The following is a 16615-nucleotide window of genomic DNA, read 5'->3' as shown; positions in this document are numbered from 1 at the left end:
GTTTGACTGCAGATCTTACTCTGGTGACTAAAGGCAGGACTTTGTATGAGATGGTTCTTGGGTCTCTTTCTGCATTCTACAAAGAATTAAATTAATACATTATTTTTTGAAATTAATAATTAGTTAATTTTACAGTAACAACTTTCATAAATCTGGACAGTCCCTCCTTTCCTCTAGCCACCCACACAACTACCATCTCCCAAAGGAACCTGGGATTTTGGAACTAGGAATACAAAGTTTTTCCCAGGGGAAAACCATTGACAGCACTCCTGGAGCTCTTCCCCCTCTTCCCTGTTCAAGAAACTGAAAAATGAAGAATAAGGTGGTTATCTGACACATGCAGGTATTCACCTCACTAAACACTCTGGGGTTCAGAGGAAGAAAGAAACGGAATTTTAAAGCACTGTGCACATCACTATTCACAGACAAACAGCACACCAGTGTCTAATTACTCAACAGGACTGGTTCCTGTTTTCCAGAAAGTAAAGATTAACAAAATGGTTACACAGCAACTTTTAAACCTTTGCTCTGCCTGGGACTGGTGGAATTTGCAGAAAAAACCTGTAACATTCTAATCAGTCTTCTGACCAGTTAATTAGCCTAACACAGTGTCCTGGTTTGGGCCAGGATAAAGGTGATTTTCTGTCTCGTACTTTTACTTTTAGCTAAGTCTCTTGTCAGTAGTTGCACTTGCTGAAATTAACAGCAAGTTTCTCAGACAGTGTGTGCTTCTAGGATTGATAACACTTGATGTTTATAGTTACTGCTAGAGACTGGTATGCAGAGCCAAGGACACTGCTCAGCTCTGAGGAAAACATTTTACCATCCAGGAGGATACAGAGGTCCCACCTGAGCCCTCCTTTGGGGAGGAACAGACAAGATAGATGCCAGAATTGACCAAACAGAGTATTCCATCCCATATATGTCACACTCAGTATAAATTTGAGGCATCACGAGGGCCGATCCAGATCTTTTCCGGATTTCCAAATTTCCAGACTTCTGGATTTCCTGATTTCCCTTCCTCCCTTCCTTCACCCGGCATCCTGGAAGGATCCTGTCCGTTCGTCTGCCTGTGGTCCTGATCCGTGCCAGCCCATATCTGTGTGTTCCTGCCTCCGGTTGCAGACTGCTGCCGACTCCAGGAGTCCAGCCTGGACTTTCCCAGGGCTGCCCTACAGCCTCGGTGGTGACGTGAGAGTTATTGGGGAAAAGGGTGAGGAATGTGGTTTCCATTTTCCTGTATGTTTGTATATATTTAGTAATTTTTCCTATTTATCATTACTGTTCATTAAAGTTGTGTAGTTTAGTTTCCAACCCATAAGTCTCTCTCCCTTATTCTCTCTCCTTTCTTTATCAAGGAGAGAGAGATTAATAGAGAGCGTCTGTTATTCGGTTTAATTGCCGGGCCAGTGTTAAACTGTGACACACAGCCACACAGAAGAAATTTAAAGATTGCTGCACATCACAAAATAGAGAAGGGAAGAGAAAGCTTAGTGGCTGAAATTGACTTTTGTGAGGAACAGGCAGGTCCCAAAGACAGAATGCAGAAATGAACAGCATAACATAGAGCCTTCAACACTGCAAAATGTGTGTCCTTTACCTCCCCTTTTTTGTAGTTTTTCAGCCTCATAGTTTAAGACTTGTTCTCTTACACCAGCACACTTGGCCTTTAATTCCTTGTTCATCTTTTCCAGTGTAGAAACTTGCTTTTCAGCAGAGTTTGTGGAAAATGTCATTAAAGCATCCCTGTGCAGCAGCTGATGAAATAAATGGCTTTCCCTTTGGAGCTGGGCCAATGCTTCCTATGTGGACAGAATCACAGAACCACAGAATCAGTAAGGCTGGAAAAAACCTCTAGGATCCTCTAGTCCAACTGGGAAACCAACACCACTAAGCCATGTCCCAAAAGTGGGAATAATGTGCTCCACTCTCCCCTGAGGTGTTACTCAGGACTCCAGACCCCTCTGCCCAGCCCTGCCCCAGATGCCCAACACCAACAGGATGCCTGCCCTATTCCACTCAGAAATACCCTCAGGAAAAAATCTTTCCAAACACTTCTTAGCATGGCCAAACACACACATGTTTTGCAGAGGCAGGGAAACATCAAAGGTATCCAAATTGCAAGGTATTTTAGCATGAGCCTTCTCTTACAAAGAGGAAGACCAGGCATGTCTAATCACACACATCTGCCTTTTACAGACAAAACTTCTTCACTTCAATATGCATTTTGTATGGGGAAAAAATGCATTTGACTGCATTGTTTGCAGGAACAACACAGCTCAGCTGGAAATAAAGCAGCAGAACAGGAAATACCCAGCATCGTGGCAAAGATTTTTCCCCATCCTAAGAAAACTTTACCCAACTTCAGACAGCAACACCACCTTCCTCTGCACGACTCTGCCATCACCATTAGTCACTTTCTGCTGATTTTCTTTACCTTATTGTATAATTTACTCTATATTTTACTCTATATTTACTCTATAATTACTCTCAATCGACTCTATGATGTTACATAGCAGTCCGGACTCTAATTCAAAATATTTGGCTTCACATACCTGCATCCCAGAGTTGTCAGTGGTTTCCTTTAAGCCTTTTTTTTTTTTTTTTATTTTTGCTGGTTATGACACATGGAAAGTTCACCTCCAGGGAAAACCACAGTATTCTTTCAAGGATTTTGCCATCAATAGAGAGCAGAGTTATAGCTCAGTAGTGTGAGCAGTTTGACTTTTCTCCTTTCTTCTTCTACAGGGTGATGATGACTGCACCGTGGTGTTTTCATCAAAGCTGTTTCTCACTGGATCTTTTGGAAGACAGTGAAATTTTAGAGGCTCTCTTCTCTTTGTCAAAATTCTGGGATCTCTCGGGTGTTTTCCTCAAAGCAATCTTTGGTTTTCTTTGAGGAGAACCCTAGGCATTCTTCAGAGATTGCAGGATGCTCTTTTCAATGTGTTGTCAAATCACTTCCGAAGAGTGATCTATGGGATGACCTAAAAGTCTTGACGGTTTACCTGGAAGCTGCTTCTCATTGGATCTTTTGGAAGACAGTGAAATTTCAGAGGTTCTCTTCTTTGTCAACAATTCTGGGATCTCTTGGGTGAGATCCCAATCTTTGGTTTTCTTTGAGGAGAACCCTGGGGATTCGCTTCGGGAGAACGATCTACGGGATGATCTAAAAGCCCAACTTGAAGCTTCACCTGGAAGCTGTTTCTCACTGTACCTTTTGGAAGATGGTTCACTTTGAGCCTCCTCCCTGGGATGCCACCCCTCTTCGGTTTGGGCTTCAAGCAGAGGGTAAGTTTGCATGGCACAAGGCAGTGGTCTGTAGGACATTCTGCACCAGGCATCGCTCGGCTAGGACGGACATTGCCAACATTTCTCTGGCATGCTGAGACACAGTCAGTGAGGTGCCAGTGCTTGGATCCAGGATGCTTCCAGGTTGTCTTCAGGCTGTCTTTCTGCTGGAAGAGAGTGCTGGTGATGGTGAGCTGCTGCTCAGCACAAAACTCCAGCAGGAGACATCCGTTGTCATTACAGTTTCCAACACCATGCTTGCCCAGGACTCCTTTCCAGGCTTCATAGTTTTTTCCTACTCCGGTGCTGAAGTCACCAAGCGTTATGATCTTCTCTGCAGGAACTTTTTGAGAGAGGCAGTGTAGATTTGGTGTAGAATTTGACTTTTGGTCAGCTTGGAGGGTCGGGGCATAAATCCTGAGGAGAAGAACATGGGGCTTGTTGTGGAGTGGGAGGCGTAAGAAAATAACGCAATCAGTGACCTGACAGCAATTTTTTAAGTTTGGAGGCTTGGAATAGCCATGAATAAAAGCATAATCCTCATCTATCAGCCTATCAGAGTCTTCCTGGGAAATATCAGCACTGCAATGAAGGAGAACTTTGATCAAATGAAGATTCCCACCAACTGAGCTACTGGACTTGGATTCCTGTTCAGTGCCAAACTCTTTGCCAGGATGTCCCAGGTGAGTTGAAAGCTGAGCTGGACTTGGAGCCAGAATTCTGCTCTCCAAGCTGCTTGTGACTGAAGTTCTTCTTCTGATGCCCTTCTCATGGAGTGCAGTGTTGGCTTTTGGTACTTCATCATCAGCTCTGAAAAAATTCAGACACACCCCAAGAATTATCTCTGGCAGGAACACTTTGGCAGAGTTACCCATAGTCTCTGATTATTTGTTGATTTCTGAAAATAGAGAGGATTAGGAGTGACCAAACCCAGAATTTGACCTGAGGGGTTTTGGAGAGCTTATATATTAGCAATCAAACCAAGGACTTGGGACTTCTCAGCACCAGAGCTTCAAAGCCACCTGTGAATGCTCTGTGCTTCTTCCAAAAGGCAGAGAAAACCAATGCTGAGCTACCCTCCTTTTCCATCGAGAGCTCAAACCTCAGACAAGCTGATAAAATAGCAGCTAAAAAAAGACATTTTTTTTTTTTTACTTCACAGAATCAAATTCTCTGCTCTGCAGGGCCTCCCTTTATTCAATAAGGGACATGAAATTCATCTTTTTTGCCATACATTCCCTTTGGAAACAGAATCCATGAAGAAAATCCTATTAACTCCATGATCAATGCTGCTACTCTGGGAACACTCAAGAGAAATTAAGGCAGTTCTAATGAAGGCAAAGTGTCTTAAAGAACTTTCCCCACAAATATGCCATCTCAGGCTTACAAACATAATGCTGACCAGGTGTAGAAGAGGAACCCCAGCAGGAGAACACAGGAGGAAAAAAGGAAACTCTTATTACCACTCCAAAAAGCCTGTACCTACCTTTCCAGTTCATTTTGTAACTATCTTCTCTTTTTCACTTCCTCCAGATACAGCTTTTCATATTTTTCCTTTAGAACAATGCTTTGTCTCAGGGTGTATTTGTAGTTTTCAGGGTGTTCATCTCCACTTGCTGGTCCTCTTTTTTGTTTCTCCTCCCATCATGTCTGCCTTAGGCTCTTCTTTCACCTGGCAAGAAAGTTTGTCGAGCTGTAGACAGAAAAAAACACACACACAAAAAAAGAAACTCAGCAAGAGCTAAAAGAAAAAAAAAAATTGGTAAAGGGCTGGGCACCAGGACTGGATTTATCATCTGCTGACTCAGTATTAAAATCAGAGTGAAACCAGGGGCTTCCTTTTAATGAAGAACAGCTATAACATCATTTCTGATAGGATTCCTCAGGTTCCCAGGCCCTTTTTCTACAGTAGGCGCCAAAGTGGCAGTTTTTTCCCCATTTTCCCATTTCCTGGAAAAGCACTGGAAAAGCTCATGGGAAGTCAAACACACCCAAACCTCCTGGTTTCAGCACAAAAACCACCTCTCATGCTTTAGAGGAATTTTTACAGCACACTCAAGCTTCATTATGGCACTGACAAACACACCATCTTTTTTCCCTCTACACTGAGAAATTTTTAAGTATTGGTTCAGAACATGGCTTTTACTGAAGGAGGAAGATGTATTCCACTTTAGGTGAAAGCTGCAGTTTACTTTAAAAAAATGTGCAGGAAATATCAGCCTTTTGTTAGGTCCCAATGGTCACCTACAGCTCTGTCCTTCTTTTCCCCTTCCAGAAGCAAAATTTTCTGTATCCATTCAACATCAAACCTGATATCCTGTCGGTCATTAAAAGGGGAGGAAACTGGCATGGTGAGCACTTGAAAGAGGCTCTAATAGAAGGAAGAAACTTCACTTATTTGACAGGAAAAGAGACAATGAATGCTTGAGAATAGGAGGCTCCATATAAATAAAAAGGAGAATTTTTTTCCCTGTGAGGGTGACAGAGCACTGGCACAGGCTGGTCCCTTCCAACCCTTAATTTTCTGTGATTCCATTTAACTCTGCCTCAATGGAATCACCTTCCCTGTCATCCAAAATAACTCTGCCAAGAGAAAGACAAAAACTCAAGAAACTTTTGGACTAATCATGAGCCCCTGCCAGGAAAGGGGACTTTTCTTTCATGCTACTCAAACAGCAATAACCGCCTCAAAAAGCACTTTTTTGGTTCCCAGGAGAAGGGAAAGGCTGGGCTGAAACCAGGGTTTCTCACTAGTGAGAAACAAATTCCACAACATTTTCTGCATCACCTGACTGCATCCTGCCCAGAGAAGCAATTGGAAAGCCTTGGGAAAGAGTAAGACAGGTTCCAGGAGAAAAAACTTTGGCTACACTCATCTACTGCTGCAGCACCATGGAAAGCCAAATCCCTTCCAAAATACATCCCAGAAAAAAACCAAACCAAACAAGCAAACAAAAAAGAACATGAAAAGAAGCCTTGGGAAAGAGTAAGACAGTTTTTCCAGGAGAAAAAACATTGGGCACACTCATCTATTGCTGCAGCACCATGGTAAACCAAGTCCATTCCAAAATACAGCCCGAAAAAAAAAAAAAAAAAAAAAAATAACACCGTGAAAGGAAGTCTTGAGAAAGAGTAAGAGTTTTTCTAGGAGAAAAAACACCACCACTATGGGAAAATAGTCTGCGGAGGCTTAAGGATTCCATGTGCACATCAATATGATCGTATGAAATCATTTATTAACAACTTGCACTCACTTATATAGAGAAGCCTTGTTTACACCATCATATCATGCAGGTGGCTTTGTATTCCAATTACACATTCCATTCTCAGGGAACGACTGTTCTCACATAATTATTTTCCTCTTCTGTTGCCAATTAAGTTATCTCTTTCCCATTAGCTCCTTCTTAGAAAACCTCTAACTGGGCCTCAACAACCATTAACCCAATGTGGCCTAAGATTAAGTAAGTCAGGATTGCTCACAACCTGTATATTTCTGAACTGTTTCCCCAACACACCACCACCACCAAAAAGCCTCACACAAATCAGAGCTCACCTTTGTGTGCATTTTAGCAGCTTCATTGGCCATTTCAGAAGAACCATCCTTTATTTCTTTCTTCAACTCATGCAGGGACATTCGCTCCCCATGTTCCTTTATGATCTGTTTCATGCCTGAGAAGCTCTCTGAGCTACAAAGCACATTTGAGAAGAAAACAATGAAGCAAAGGAACACCAGGCAGCCTTTTTCACATCTCCTTGTGTAAACATCACAGAAATTTTGTCTTTCACAGAAATTACTGAGACAAAAAATCCAGCATTCCTATGCCACCCCTGGAGGCTCCAAATTTCACCTGTGGAAGAATTCAGATTTTCCCTGCAGGGAAACCTCCTCTGGCAGCTCTCATCTCATGGAGAGCAGAGTCTTGCTAGGACTAAGATGAGGATGGAATTTCCTCACCAACTCTTCTGCACACCCAGTTCTACATTCAGATTGAATCCAGCTTGAATTGTACTCAGGGATATGAACAAGCCCCACCTCTCAGACTCTTCCTCCACTTCCATGTTTATTTCCAGCTCTCTGTCCAGATGCACTTGGAGAGGGCAGCTCAGCTCTTCCTTCTCTTTCTTTCTGTCACTCTCAGACTTTCAAAACAGAAAAAGCAGATGGCACACAGGGCACAGGACCTGCACCTCACCTTCTCCCCACAGCAAGTGCTCTACACCTCCACTCCTTAGCCAACTTCCACAGAAAGCCATGGGACCCAATTCCTGAGAATATTTCATCATATTTCCCACCCAACAAGGCAATAGCTAACAATGGAAAGAGATGCCCCCACCCAAGCAAAGGCAAAGAGGTGATTTTGATTCACATCTTCTTCTCCCTCTTGCTCTTCTCTCAGCCAAACTGCTCTAAATTTCTACTTATATTTTTTCCTGATGCAGAAAAGGAGAAAAGGGAAAGACTGCCCCTTAGAAACTGGCAGCTCTTTCCTTTTTCCCAGGCATTCATTCACTTGCCCCCGTTTTCTGCAAGCTTTTGAAGCTCCCATTGCCCTCAAAATCTCCTCAACATCCTGAGTGCTCTTGGAAAAGAGAACAACCCTCAAAACCAAAACTCTTCACCCCTACCACACCTAGATGGGGAGTGTTGTGATGAGGAGGAGTTACACCATGAGTAATCACTACAACTGAGTTGTAACTTTAAGGTTAAAAAGCACAACTTAGCTTACAGATGCTGAGGATGGGATTTCACATTTTTTACCTGAGCTGCATAATAGGTGCAAATGTTGTTCCCCAAGGATTCTGCTCCTTGGGAAGCTTCCTCCTAAACTTGAACTTAGAGAAAGAGTGTTCCCAGAATGTCCCAGTTCAACCAGATACTGCTCAGCACTGACATCCAGACCTTCACTGATGGAAGGGGAAAGAACAAGCTTCCCACAAAGCTTTCTTTCGGCTTTTCCTTGGTTTTCCTAAGCTCTGAAAAAATTCAACATGTACCAAGAGTTATCTTTGGGAGTCACTTTGGCCCAGTTACACCCCCGCTTCCAGGTCTTTGATTATTTTTCAACTTGTGAAAGTTAAAGGGAGTAGGAGTCACCAAATCCTGAGCAGCATTAGAGCTGAGATTTTTTGGAGGATTTCTCAGCAGTCACATTTCCCACAAGGAGCAGCAACCAACACTTGAGACTTCTCAGCATGAGAGCTGCAAATCTGTGAATGCTCTGTGCTTACACAGCTTTTTCCAAAAGGCAGAGAACACCTGCACAACAACACCCTTTCCCATGGGAAGTTCAAACCATAACCCTCAAATGGAAGCCAAAAATAAATAGTCACTTTCTTCCTTCATAGAATTAAATTCTGTTCTCTGTAGGGCACCTCCTTATTCAAACAGTACAAGACATAAAATCCATGATTTGTTGTGTTTTTGTTTTTTTTTTTTTTGCCACCCAATGAATATAAGGAGGAGATTATTAGAGACTGGCAAAAAGGCTGACTAGTAAAGTACAATTAATTAAAAAAACCAAACATTAATTCCACGATTAGTGGTGTTAGTCTTGGAATGCTCAAGAGATATTAAGACAGAGGGAGGGTTAAAGGAACATTCCTCACAAATATGCAATCTCAGGCTTACAGATGTAATGCTGACCAGATGCAGAAGAGGAACCCCAGCAGGAAAACACAGGAGGAAAAAAGGAAACTCTTATTACCACTCCATAAAGCCTGTACCTACCTTTCCAGTTCATTTTGTAACCATCTTCTCTTTTTCACTTCCTCCAGATACAGCTTTTCCTATTTTTCTTTTAGGACAATGCTCTCTCTCAGGGTGTATTTCTCACTCTCCAATTCCTGTTTCAGGTCTCCCATTCTGCTGAGCAGCAGCTTTCTCTCTGCTTCGTGGTCGTGGGCTCTGATTTCTTCCACTCTGTCCTGGGAAGCTGCCTGCTCCTGAACCAGGTAACACACTTTTACCAACCACAAACTAAAAAGGGAACCTTTTTTTTTGCAACCTGCCCAGTGTCAGGGGCACAGATTTACTCCTTGAGGCACCTGAGCATCCTCCAGCAACCAAGGCAGAACCCCAGAGCTACCACGGGCAAGAATTCTTTTTCTTTAGAAAGAATCCCTCCCTCTCAGCACTTATTTATCCAAGCTGCTAATGAAGGAACACTGTGGGACAGAAAAGGATAGAGAAAAAGATTCCTCAAAGAAGAAATTTCCCACCTACCCTGCCACTTTGCTCTAGGGAAAGAATAACACAGAGAACACTTTCAGAAGCCCCTCTGCTCCTGGCCAGGATTTCAGAATCCCACAATTTGGAACAGAGCTCTGGGATCACCGAGTCCAAACATCAACCCAGAAAAAAACAAAAATATTCCAAAGGCCCCACAGCAATTGGGAAAAAGGCAGCAGTTTATGAGCAGCTTACCAGGGATGTGCCTTGCAGAAGGGTTTCAGTTCTACTGTTTTGCTGCACAACTGTGGCTCGCAGTCTGGCATTTTTAGCTTCAAGGCTTAAACAGAAACACAGCTTTTATAACAGGGAACCACCAGAGCACCAATTCTTAAAGAACAGCAGGAAAAGGACAAACAGAAGCACCTTCACCACCCCAGACAGCAGCAGCAGACACCTTGGTCCCCTGTGCCACTCTCTTACCACTGCATCCCTTTCTCCAGGGGTTGCACTGCAATAGTACTCCCAGAAGATGCCAACAGGAGGTCTTCCAGTCTCTGGAAACAATCTCTTTTTTCTCTTTCCTTATTCTCCAGAGCACTCTTCAAGTCACGGATTTAATGCTCACGCTGAAGACATTCTTCCAACTCCTGCAGCTGTAAAAGAACAGCAAGATTCCACAGCACTCAGCTGATTTTTTATGCTGAAGAGCTCAGGGAAGGATTCTGTCTGCACATACCCACTCCCCAAAGATTTGTCAGTACATTCCAAACCTTCCTCCTTCAGTTTGAGGGCTTTTAGGAGCTGCTGGCTCATCCCTGCTGCCCTTCTTGAGTTTTCCCCGGCTGTGGGATGGGGAGTGTGGGGAAATGGCAGCTGCCAGCATGGCCCAGGAACCAAGATGGCCACCGAGCAGCCCCCTGCATGCCCCGTGACTACAGATCCCAGCATGCCCCGGGGTGCTCCTCCTCTCCTGCTGCCTGAGCCCGCCTGATCTCAGGGCTGCCCCGGCCCCAGCACAGCTGGGAGGGGGAGCAGGAGGAAGGGGATCTGGGCCCGGAGAGAAGGCAGGATAAAGTGTTGTGAGGAGCGGGAAAGAGATGGAGGGGAAAGGGCAAAGAGGGAGGGAGGGAGAGGGAGAGAGGGAGGGAGAGGGAGAGAGGGAGAGAGAGGGAGAGGGAGAGAGAGAGAGAGAGAGAGAGAGGTGAAGGGCAGGAAGAAGGAGAGAGGGGGGTTGGACAGAGAGCGGACCAGGGGCGGGCCAGGGGCCTGAGAGAGAGAAAAGGCCCCAGGAGAGGGGAGTGACAGAGGGGTGGGAGAGGGAGCAGGAGAGAGGGAAAAGGGTGAGGGGAGAGGAAGGGAGAGGCAGGAAAGCGGAGAGGCTGAAGGAGAGAGAGGAACAATAAGGCCAGGAGAGGAGAAGGAGAGAAAGATGTGGAGAGAGTGAGAGAGAAACAGCAATGACTCTGAGAAAAGGCAGGGAGGAATTGGGAAGTGTTGAGAGGGAGACAGAGAGTGAAAGCCCAAACTTGTGATGGGGAAATGACAGAGAGGGAGGGATGAAGAGCTGGGGACAGGGAGCTGGGCAGAGCCCCAGAAGAGCAGTGATGAGCAGCTGGGCCAGGCCCCAGCACCCTGGGCTTCCTCTAAAGGATGAAAGCTTGTTTTCATTTTTAGGGAAATGGTTTATATTTAGGTTCATAATTAGGGACCCATGGTTTGTGTTCCTGGTTTCTTCAGGTTGGTTTTTTGTTTGTTTGTTTGTTTTTTTTGTGCTGGTTTGTGTTGTGTTTTCTGTCTTGAAACCATCATTACTGGTCTGACACTTCTACAGCAGGTAGGGCAGTGTGACTGATGGTGTGGTCTTGCGTATTTCTAGGGAGTCAGTGGAAATGTGTGGTTGGAGCCTTCTGCATCACTTACCTTTGATTTCTTGAGTGTAAATCTTGCACTGTTTTTGCTGAGGTGCAATAATGAAATGGGAGAGCAGATCTTCCTCATACACACACATACCTTCACCCCATCTGAAAATGAACAGCCCAAATCTCTGGGGCTGTGTTCTTTTATTAATCGTGTGTCAGATATCCAGCCCCAGGGGACTTGGGTGCAGAGAATGGCTGCATGGGCCTGGGGCTTGACCATCATCACCTGGAAGGGAAAAAAGGAAAAAACAGGTGATCATGGGGGACTTGTTCCCAAGTCTGTTTCTTTCTATATTGTCTCAGCCCAGGAGACACTCAGACACCCTGAGCCATCCCCTCCCTTCAATGGCCCTGTGACCACCAAGCCCACTGCATCTCCCCCAGGCTGTCCTGCCATGGCTGGTTGCTGACAGGAGGGGACACGGGGAGATGGCAGCCTGGGGGTGACAGGGGGGACATGGGATGGTGAGGGTCTGGGAGAGTGAAAGGACATTGGGCAGTGATGGGCCCAGGGCTGCTGGGGGAGCCATGAAAGAGCCAGGGGGCTGCTGGGGGTTGGCACTTCGTAGTGAAGGGCTGGGGGTGATGGGACACTGGGCAGTGACAGGCTGGGGACAGAAGGGACAGCAGCATCTTGAAGAAAAAAAGGTCTAGGGACTGAATTTTGACTTCAATATGTTTTACTCTGTGCATCAGAGAGCTTGTTTATACTCTGCTTTCACTACTTAAGGTTGGACACAAGCACTTTATTTGGAGTTCTGATCACCTTTTTTTGTTCTTCTAGAAGCCAATCAGAGCCAGTGAGTGGAACATCAAAAGCTGTATGTAAAATCACAATCTCAACTTTCTATTGCAGCCTGCATTTACATTTAAACAATGTACCCTTGTATTAATTTCCCAAACATTAACTTAAAGTATTTTCAAATAAAACACAGTCTTTGTTGTAAATACAATGTATTTGATTCAGCATAGCAAAACTGTGTAATACCATCATTTGTACAGTTGGTTTTTTTTTCCCTAATTTTTGAAAATGTTACCAAAACCCACTGAGAATCTGTTACTGTTAAACTTGGTACTGTTTCTTACTTTTGACTCAAACAAATACTGAAACCAAGATATCCCAAACATTTTGAGGACATCTCTGTGCAGCTAAACAATTCCTTTTTGTGTCTGTAAATACCTGGGCATTTCTTTCTGAAACTGTATAACTGAGGTGAAATTGTTTGGGCCCCTCTGAGTACATAAATGTCTTCAGTAGATTGCCATCAGTTAAAGTATTGTTGCTCCCCCAGTTGGTATTCTGCAGTTCTGCATTTGATCTTTGGACTTTATCTGATGAAGCAGTTCAGTTGAATAGTTTGTCTGCACATGAAAATACCAGCAGCCCAGCGTACACATCTTGGCACAAGATTGGAGCCCAGTGCCTTTGTGGGTAAAAGCTCTGTCATTTTTCTTCCCTTCTGCCTGCAGGACATGTTTGGATCTGGGTGACTTCAGGTTTGGATGCTACTTCCATTTCCCAGAGGTTCAGCCTTGCTGCAGGATACCACCACTTGGAACTGACCCTGGGAAAAAGGGCAGCATTTTTCTACAGCTTTGCAAACACTGTCCTGCTGCTGCTAAAATACAAATAAGGAACACAAGGAAATACCTGACAGGTAATGCTTTAGATCTGTATCTGGATAACCATTGAGATATGAGCAAAACTTTGATTTTTAATACTTTGAAGTCATTGGTTTAAATTTATAAAGTTTCTCTTTGGATACTATCCTAGAGAGGGTTGTTCCCAGCTTGGGAAGCCAGGAGGGGAGTAGCTGATCAGCCTCAATGTACTCCTGCAGTGTTACTCAGCTTCAAGACACAAGGAAGCCCTTCAGAAGCTGTTCACCATTTCTGAGACATCTTGTGAATTTTGTGTTAAAAAGCCAATGTTTGCAGAGTAATTTAGTTGGCTGTAAGTTCTGGACATTTCAGTGGGTCTGCAAGAGTTAAATGAGGAGTGTTTGTGTAACAGGGACAACTGCATGACTATTTGTTGCTCTCTGGTCACACTGGTTCTGGATCCAGTTTTGGAATGCTGGAGAGTGCCATAAATGGCAGTGTAGGTGCAGTGGAGGGCACAATCTGTTGGTTTGAACACAGAACGTGTAAGTTGTGTCAGTGTACCTGATGGTTTCTAGGAGTGTGTTTGTGTGGCAGATGAGCAGATGTGACCTTCTGGAACTGCTGTCATGCTGTGTTGTGCTGTGGAACTGCTGGCATGTTCAGTCTCTCACTCTGAATTGTGCTTTGGAGGAGAAGTGTATTTGTGTCTCTTCTCCAAGTGGATGGTGAGCTAAGGGGATATTTCTCCCTGAATAAACCTGAAGTTAAGCCATTCTTTGTTTGTTGAGTTCCAAACACTGCTCAAGCCTTTGGAACATGCTGGCTATGGTATTTAAAAGAAAAAGTATTTGATTGGAGCAAGCCTTGGGTTAGGAAAAGGAGGGGATGAAAGGCTTTTGCTGGTTAAAATAGTAATAATTGAGATGTCATTTAAAGCGTGAGGTTTAGATGAGATATGTCTGCATTTCTTTCCTTACCAGGGCCAAACTGTCGAGCCTGATCCCAGAGCTGGAAAGAGCACAGGAATTCCAAGGAGTTTCGTGCTGGAGGTGAAAGATCCCAATACAAAGGGAGCTCTGCTGACAAGAACTGGGAAATATGCAATACCAGCTCTTAATGCATAAGTATGGAATTAACTGAACTGACCAAAAAGTGAACAAGAGAAATCATGGGGAAACATTGGAGTGCCAAAGCAACCAAAAAAAGTAGTTTAATATAAATACCTGTATTTTAGAAGGCTAACGTGAGGTGAGTAGACTTCCATCTGTTACTTCCTTTATAAAATCCAAAGGATTTTTAGATGTACCAGTCTTTAACTTTTGTCTTTTTCCTTCCCCACCCTGCCTCCAGGGAATCATATGCCAGAGAAAAGAAGGAAAAGCCTTTCTATTTATCCAAAGAGCCCGCCTCATCCTCATCCTCCTCTGATGATGGTCCCATACCTGATGAATTCTTGCGTGTTCTTTGCAAAGCCCTACTGACTGATGCAGCTTTTATTCCCTGCTGTGGGATCAGTTATTGTGAGGAATGAAAGTGTTCCTTGCATGTTTGTTAATTCAAAACAATCACATCTGATCTTTTGAGAGCAGAAACAGGAGATAACAAAGTTGCTTTGTTTCCAGTTCTCTTTCATCCTGAAGTCTCCCCTGAAGGATGTTTCTTATAGAATGAGGAAAATAGGCAGGAAGCTCTTTTCCCTTTTTATGTATCTGGTTAAATCCCCTTTACACACAGAAGGAGGAGTATGAGCAGAGTGTGTAATTGTGCAGGTGCTGACAGTCTTAGATATCAAACTATCTTGTCCACAGCCCTTTCTCTCTCTCATATAAGACTACTCTTGTGTTTTACTGCTGACTAGAAAAAAACCAAAAACAAAACCACCACTATTTAATATATAAATAGTTAAATATTTAATCCTTCAGAACTCAGGGTGTTTTCCTGATCACTGTTTTATTCCCTAACCTTGAGGCTTGAGACTTCAACTCTACTAGTGGGAAAAAGACTAGATGAAACATAAGGCACAGCCTAATCCCACCTTCAGATGTTACAACAGTGAAATACCAAAACCAAAACTGTGGTTATTTGGTACGTACTAGACATTTTTTTTTACACTATTGAACATTTATATCTTCACGCTCTCCACTCAAGATCCTATTCACACTTTGACCATATATGTGTTTTTTATGACTGATTAGAACTCAAAAATTTCCCTCCTTTCTTTAAAAAGCATTTTGATGATTCTAATTCCACACAGGTATTTGAACAGCATTACTGGAGTCTGAGGAACATACCTGCCCAGCCTGTCAGCAGAGGTTTCTCCTGATGCTCCAGTTGCCAACAAGTGCTTCCCCCAGGTAACATGATGAGTTTTACATAAACTGCTTGTGAGAAAACTTTATCTGTAAAAAGGTGAAATGGAAGAGTTTACATCTCCTTATACAAGGCTTCACTGCATAAGGCCAAACAAATGATGGGGAAAGTCCTTGCTCTTATTTTACAACAATTTTGAATTTTTTCAGTTTAGTCATCTCAAATGGCCAAGCTGCTTTCTCTGAGCTGGAGAGAATGGTGTCTTAGTTTTATCCGTTTATCTATTTCTAGCTCCATGGAGCCCAGCTAGTCAGTGATGCAGAGGGTGTCACCCCCTCCTGTCCTTCTTAAAGAGTTGATATCCCTCCATCCCCAGGCTCCAGTCAGAGGAGCCATCCCACCACCTCTGGGTGATTCCAACCACATCCCAGCCCATCCCAACCTCTGCAGCTCCTCTTGTTTCTTCCCAGGCTTGGTGCACTGGCACTGAGGCCTTTGAGATGTCATTCATTCTGGAGATGTCACTCAGTCTGGAGAGGAGAAGGCTCTGAGGAGACCTTATTGTAGCCTTTCAGTATCTGAAGGGGGCTTGCAAGAAAGCTGGTGATGGACTTTTGAAAAAATCTTTGGGGCTATGGGGGTTAAAAGCAGCTCCAGCCCCAGGGATGAGTTGCAAGGGAGCAGGGAAGGGCTGTGCAGAACCTCTCCACAGTCACACAGTGTTTGCTGGCAGCCCAGCAGCTTCCCTGCAAGCTGCTGCTGGCCTGGGTGTCCCTGAGGGGAAAAAAAAAAGGGGTCAAAAACACATTTGGTCACTTAGCTTCAACTGATAATATTTTTGTTGGGTTTTGGGGGTTTTTTTTGGTTTGGTTTTTTTTTTTTTTTTTTTTTTTTTCCCCACCATATACTCAGTGAGCAAAATGTATGTTTTTCCAAGGCAATCTTGGAGCCTTCAGAGCAGGAGATGTTTGCCCACTCGAGGTGGATAGAAGCCCCTTCTGGCAAGCCCTCCAGGAGCCCGTGGGCAGGTAAGGGCTGGGCCGGGGGTACCCTGTGCCAGGGGCTGGGCAGGGTTTCCCTGGAGAAAGCTGGAGGGTGCCCACTGCCTGCACCCCGGGACGGGCATTCCCCTCCTGCTGGTTTTCTGCAGAAACTTGCGGGGTTCTGATTGCTCAGCTTCAATATCCACTGGGCTGAGATGGGAACTGCTGGGTGCTCTGAGGTCAGTGCTCACTGTGCCTGACCCCCAGCACTGGGGGGAACCCTGGATCTGTGCAGCTCACAGCAAAGTCAGGAGTTGCACCTGGAATACTGCGTA

At 44.3% G+C, this 16615-nt stretch overlaps 1 long non-coding RNA gene across 1 annotated transcript in view; it reads right to left on the bottom strand.

The window, feature by feature from the left end:
* The window catches only part of LOC115600070, a 308606-nt gene that overhangs the window by 233243 nt on the left and 58748 nt on the right, over window positions 1-16615 (bottom strand). The gene's annotated exons all lie outside the window — the stretch shown is intronic.

Source organism: Calypte anna, chromosome W, assembly GCF_003957555.1.
Source record: "Calypte anna isolate BGI_N300 chromosome W, bCalAnn1_v1.p, whole genome shotgun sequence".
Lineage (NCBI taxonomy): Eukaryota > Metazoa > Chordata > Aves > Apodiformes > Trochilidae > Calypte > Calypte anna.
This window is presented reverse-complemented; position numbering and strand designations above follow the sequence as displayed.